General features: G+C 61.9%; 1 non-coding gene across 1 annotated transcript; it reads left to right on the top strand.

The window, feature by feature from the left end:
• The first annotated feature begins 2,101 nt into the window (after positions 1 to 2,101).
• On the top strand, positions 2,102 to 2,220 carry LOC148058355 (5S ribosomal RNA). Its single transcript, XR_015709916.1, has one exon. It is a non-coding gene; the product is annotated as a 5S ribosomal RNA (ribosomal RNA).
• Positions 2,221 to 6,624: the final 4,404 nt, after the last annotated feature.

Raw genomic sequence — 6,624 nt, 5'->3', positions numbered from 1 at the left:
TTTTTCCCCTCTCCCAACCAGGGGGCCTGGGGAGCCTCCTCCTGCGGGGATGGGGAACCAGGGGCCTGGGGAACATTTTCAACACTTTGGGGCATTTTTAAACACTTTGCTCTTTTTCCCCCTCTCCCAACCAGGGGGCCTGGGGAGCCTCCTCCTGCGGGGATGGGGAACCAGGGGCCTGGGGAACATTTTCAACACTTTGGGGCATTTTTAAACACTTTGCTCTTTTTCCCCCTCTCCCAACCAGGGGGCCTGGGGAGCCTCCTCCTGCGGGGATGGGGAACCAGGGGCCTGGGGAACATTTTCAACACTTTGGGGCATTTTTAAACACTTTGCTCTTTTTCCCCCTCTCCCAACCAGGGGCCTGGGGAGCCTCCTCCTGCGGGCATGGAGAACCAGGGGGCCTGGGGAGCCTCCTCCTGCGGGGATGGGGAACCAGGGGCCTGGGGGGCCTCCTCCTGCGGGGATGGAGAACCAGGGGGCCTGGGGAGCCTCCTCCTGCGGGCATAGAGAACCAGGGGGCCTGGGGAGCCTCCTCCTGCGGGCATGGGGAACCAGGGGGCCTGGGGAGCCTCCTCCTGCGGTGATGGGGAACCATTGGGCCTGGGGAGCCTCCTCCTGCACCAGGGGGCCTGGGGAGCCTCCTCCTGCGGGGATGGGGAACCAGGGGGCCTGGGGAGCCTCCTCCTGCGGGGATGGAGAACCAGGGGGCCTGGGGAGCCTCCTCCTGCGGTCATGGAGAACCAGGGGGCCTGGGGAGCCTCCTCCTGCGGGCATGGAGAACCAGGGGCCTGGGGAGCCTCCTCATGCGGGGATGGAGAACCAGGGGGCCTGGGGAGCCTCCTCCTGCGGGCATGGAGAACCAGGGGGCCTGGGGAGCCTCCTCCTGCGGGGATGGGGAACCAGGGGCCTGGGGGGCCTCCTCCTGCGGGGATGGAGAACCAGGGGGCCTGGGGAGCCTCCTCCTGCGGGGATGGAGAACCAGGGGGCCTGGGGAGCCTCCTCCTGCGGGGATGGAGAACCAGGGGGCCTGGGGAGCCTCCTCCTGCGGGGATGGAGAACCAGGGGGCCTGGGGAGCCTCCTCCTGCGGGGATGGAGAACCAGGGGGCCTGGGGAGCCTCCTCCTGCGGGCATGGAGAACCAGGGGGCCTGGGGAGCCTCCTCCTGCGGGGATGGAGAACCAGGGCGCCTGGGGAGCCTCCTCCTGCGGGGATGGGGAACCAGGGGGCCTGGGGAGCCTCCTCCTGCACCAGGGGGCCTGGGGAGCCTCCTCCTGCGGGGATGGGGAACCAGGGGGCCTGGGGAGCCTCCTCCTGCGGTGATGGGGAACCATGGGGCCTGGGGAGCCTCCTCCTGCGGGGATGGGGAACCAGGGGGCCTGGGGAGCCTCCTCCTGCGGGCATGGAGAACCAGGGGGCCTGGGGAGCCTCCTCCTGCGGGGATGGGGAACCAGGGGGCCTGGGGAGCCTCCTCCTGCACCAGGGGGCCTGGGGAGCCTCCTCCTGCGGGGATGGGGAACCAGGGGGCCTGGGGAGCCTCCTCCTGCGGTGATGGGGAACCATGGGGCCTGGGGAGCCTCCTCCTGCGGGGATGGGGAACCAGGGGGCCTGGGGAGCCTCCTCCTGCGGTGATGGGGAACCATGGGGCCTGGGGAGCCTCCTCCTGCGGGGATGGAGAAGCAGGGGGCCTGGGGAGCCTCCTCCTGCGGGCATAGAGAACCAGGGGGCCTGGGGAGCCTCCTCCTGCGGGCATGGGGAACCAGGGGGCCTGGGGAGCCTCCTCCTGCGGTGATGGGGAACCATTGGGCCTGGGGAGCCTCCTCCTGCACCAGGGGGCCTGGGGAGCCTCCTCCTGCGGGGATGGGGAACCAGGGGGCCTGGGGAGCCTCCTCCTGCGGGGATGGGGAACCAGGGGCCTGGGGAGCCTCCTCCTGCACCAGGGGGCCTGGGGAGCCTCCTCCTGCACCAGGGGGCCTGGGGAGCCTCCTCCTGCGGGGATGGGGAACCAGGGGGCCTGGGGAGCCTCCTCCTGCGGGGATGGGGAACCAGGGGCCTGGGGAACATTTTCAACACTTTGGGGCATTTCACAAGCGCTTCCCTCGCTTACGGCCACACCACCCTGAATGAGCCCGATCTCGTCTGATCTCGGAAGCCAAGCAGGGTCGGGCCCAGTTAGTACTTGGATGGGAGACCGCCTGGGAATACTGGGTGCTGTAAGCATTTTTTTTTGCCATTATTTGTGGGTAGAAAAGTGAGAAAAGTGACCTAAAATAGAACCGGGACTAGGCGGCAGTTCCCCCCACCAGGCGGCGGCATTTGGGGCATTATTTGTGGGTAAGAAAGTGAGAAAAGTGACCTAAAATAGAACCGGGACTAGGCGGCAGTTCCCCCCACCAGGCGGCGGCATTTGGGGCATTATTTGTGGGTCAGAAAGTGAGAAAAGTGACCTAAAATAGAACCGGGACTAGGCGGCAGTTCCCCCCACCAGGCGGCGGCATTTGAGGCATTATTTGTGGGTCAGAAAGTGAGAAAAGTGACCTAAAATAGAACCGGGACTAGGCGGCAGTTCCCCCCACCAGGCGGCGGCATTTGGGGCATTATTTGTGGGTCAGAAAGTGAGAAAAGTGACCTAAAATAGAACCGGGACTAGGCGGCAGTTCCCCCCACCAGGCGGCGGCATTTGGGGCATTATTTGTGGGTCAGAAAGTGAGAAAAGTGACCTAAAATAGAACCGGGACTAGGCGGCAGTTCCCCCCACCAGGCGGCGGCATTTGAGGCATTATTTGTGGGTCAGAAAGTGAGAAAAGTGACCTAAAATAGAACCGGGACTAGGCGGCAGTTCCCCCCACCAGGCGGCGGCATTTGGGGCATTATTTGTGGGTCAGAAAGTGAGAAAAGTGACCTAAAATAGAACCGGGACTAGGCGGCAGTTCCCCCCACCAGGCGGCGGCATTTGGGGCATTATTTGTGGGTCAGAAAGTGAGAAAAGGGACCTAAAATAGAACCGGGACTAGGCGGCAGTTCCCCCCACCAGGCGGCGGCATTTGGGGCATTATTTGTGGGTCAGAAAGTGAGAAAAGTGACCTAAAATAGAACCGGGACTAGGCGGCAGTTCCCCCCACCAGGCGGCGGCATTTGGGGCATTATTTGTGGGTCAGAAAGTGAGAAAAGTGACCTAAAATAGAACCGGGACTAGGCGGCAGTTCCCCCCACCAGGCGGCGGCATTTGGGGCATTATTTGTGGGTCAGAAAGTGAGAAAAGTGACCTAAAATAGAACCGGGACTAGGCGGCAGTTCCCCCCACCAGGCGGCGGCATTTGGGGCATTATTTGTGGGTCAGAAAGTGAGAAAAGTGACCTAAAATAGAACCGGGACTAGGCGGCAGTTCCCCCCACCAGGCGGCGGCATTTGGGGCATTATTTGTGGGTCAGAAAGTGAGAAAAGTGACCTAAAATAGAACCGGTGCAGGCGGCATGTTCCCCCACCAGATGGCGGCATTTGGGGACCCGTAGTGTGGGCAGAAAACTCACCAAAGTGACTTAAAATAGAACCGGTGCAGGCGGCATGTTCCCCCACCAGATGGCGGCATTTGGGGACCCGTAGTGTGGGTAGAAAACTCACCAAAGTGACTTAAAATAGAACCGGTGCAGGCGGCATGTTCCCCCACCAGATGGCGGCATTTGGGGACATGCAGTGTGGGTAGAAAACTCACCAAAGTGTCCTAAAATAGAACCGGGACCAGGGGGCCTCTTCCCCCACCAGGTGGCGGGCTTGGGGGGCTTGGTTTCCGGGTAGAAAACTCACCAAAGTGTCCTAAAATAGAACCGGGACCAGGGGGCATGCTCCCCCACCAGGCGGCGGGCTTGGGGGGCTTGGTTTGCGGGTAGAAAACTCACCAAAGTGACCTAAAATAGAACCGGGCTAGGCGGCATGTTCCCCCACCAGGCGGCGGGCTTGGGGGGCTTGGTTTGCGGGTAGAAAACTCACCAAAGTGTCCTAAAATAGAACCGGGACCAGGGGGCATGTTCCCCCACCAGGCGGCGGGCTTGGGGGGCTTGGTTTGCGGGTAGAAAACTCACCAAAGTGTCCTAAAATAGAACCGGGACCAGGGGGCATGTTCCCCCACCAGGCGGCGGGCTTGGGGGGCTTGGTTTGCGGGTAGAAAACTCACCAAAGTGTCCTAAAATAGAACCGGGACCAGGGGGCCTCTTCCCCCACCAGGCGGCGGGCTTGGGGGGCTTGGTTTGCGGGTAGAAAACTCACCAAAGTGACCTAAAATAGAACCGGGACCAGGGGGCCTCTTCCCCCACCAGGCGGCGGGCTTGGGGGGCTTGGTTTGCGGGTAGAAAACTCACCAAAGTGACCTAAAATAGAACCGGGCTAGGCGGCATGTTCCCCCACCAGGCGGCGGGCTTGGGGGGCTTGGTTTGCGGGTAGAAAACTCACCAAAGTGTCCTAAAATAGAACCGGGACCAGGGGGCATGTTCCCCCACCAGGCGGCGGGCTTGGGGGGCTTGGTTTGCGGGTAGAAAACTCACCAAAGTGTCCTAAAATAGAACCGGGACCAGGGGGCATGTTCCCCCACCAGGCGGCGGGCTTGGGGGGCTTGGTTTGCGGGTAGAAAACTCACCAAAGTGTCCTAAAATAGAACCGGGACCAGGGGGCCTCTTCCCCCACCAGGCGGCGGGCTTGGGGGGCTTGGTTTGCGGGTAGAAAACTCACCAAAGTGACCTAAAATAGAACCGGGACCAGGGGGCCTCTTCCCCCACCAGGCGGCGGGCTTGGGGGGCTTGGTTTGCGGGTAGAAAACTCACCAAAGTGACCTAAAATAGAACCGGGCTAGGCGGCATGTTCCCCCACCAGGCGGCGGGCTTGGGGGGCTTGGTTTGCGGGTAGAAAACTCACCAAAGTGTCCTAAAATAGAACCGGGACCAGGGGGCATGTTCCCCCACCAGGCGGCGGGCTTGGGGGGCTTGGTTTGCGGGTAGAAAACTCACCAAAGTGTCCTAAAATAGAACCGGGACCAGGGGGCATCTTCCCCCACCAGGCGGCGGGCTTGGGGGGCTTGGTTTGCGGGTAGAAAACTCACCAAAGTGTCCTAAAATAGAACCGGGACCAGGGGGCCTCTTCCCCCACCAGGCGGCGGGCTTGGGGGGCTTGGTTTGCGGGTAGAAAACTCACCAAAGTATCGGCAAAATAGAACCAGGGAAGGGGGGGATGTCGGTCACAAGGTGCCCGAGTCAGAGAACCAGGAAAACGGACATAAATCCAGAAAACCTCGGTGTCTGACTGCTCCTCAAAAGTGGTCTTTTTGATGTCACGAGCGCAACCACCTAGAGGTTAATGGGGAGGGATGGTGTGAGCGCAAACGGATTTTTCCTAAGTGTGACTGCTCCTCAAAAAGTGGTCTTTTTGATGTCACGAGCGCAACCACCTAGAGGTTAATGGGGAGGGATGGTGTGAGCGCAAACGGATTTTTCCTAAGTGTGACTGCTCCTCAAAAAGTGGTCTTTTTGATGTCACGAGCGCAACCACCTAGAGGTTAATAGGGAGCGAGTACAACAGGGGAGGGAGTGAATGGGCTCGGACTGTGGCCGAGCCTGGTGCCTCAAAATCGGACAAGGTTGGACTGGAAGCCCGCTGAGAACTCTGGTTCTTTTGCCAGACGAAACGAATTTTTTCCGAGTGTGACTGCTCTGCAAAAAGTGGTCTTTTTGATGTCACGAGCGCAACCACCTAGAGGTTAATGGGGAGGGAGTGGAAAAAACGACAAAGTGTTGAGCTCCGGACCGGGATGGCGGGCGACTCGAGCGGTCATGCCCGACTTTGAGACACTTTGTCGCGGTCATGCGAGCGACCTCCACTGCTCCCCGGAGGTGCCCCGGACCGGGTTGGCGGGTGACTCGAGCGGTCCTGCCCGACTTTGAGACACTTTGTCGCGGTCATGCGGGCGTCCTCCGCCGGTCCCCGGAGGTGCCCCGGACCGGGTTGGCGGGTGACTCGAGCGGTCATGCCCGACTTTGAGACACTTTGTCGCGGTCATGCGGGCGACCTCCGCCGGTCCCTGGAGGTGCCCCGGACCGGGTTGGCGGGTGACTCGAGCGGTCGTGCCCGACTTTGAGACACTTTGTCGCGGTCATGCGGGCGTCCTCCGCCGGTCCCTGGAGGTGCCCCGGACCGGGTTGGCGGGTGACTCGAGCGGTCGTGCCCGACTTTGAGACACTTTGTCGCGGTCATGCGGGCGTCCTCCGCCGGTCCCTGGAGGTGCCCCGGACCGGGTTGGCGGGTGACTCGAGCGGTCATGCCCGACTTTGAGACACTTTGTCGCGGTCATGCGGGCGTCCTCCGCCGGTCCCTGGAGGTGCCCCGGACCGGGTTGGCGGGTGACTCGAGCGGTCATGCCCGACTTTGAGACACTTTGTCGCGGTCATGCGGGCGTCCTCCGCCGGTCCCTGGAGGTGCCCCGGACCGGGTTGGCGGGTGACTCGAGCGGTCGTGCCCGACTTTGAGACACTTTGTCGCGGTCATGCGGGCGTCCTCCGCCGGTCCCTGGAGGTGCCCCGGACCGGGTTGGCGGGTGACTCGAGCGGTTGTGCCCGACTTTGAGACACTTTGTCGCGGTCA

This window comes from Callionymus lyra, unplaced genomic scaffold (genome assembly GCF_982586985.1).
Source record: "Callionymus lyra unplaced genomic scaffold, fCalLyr1.hap1.1 HAP1_SCAFFOLD_85, whole genome shotgun sequence".
NCBI classification, from domain to species: domain Eukaryota; kingdom Metazoa; phylum Chordata; class Actinopteri; order Syngnathiformes; family Callionymidae; genus Callionymus; species Callionymus lyra.
This window is presented reverse-complemented; position numbering and strand designations above follow the sequence as displayed.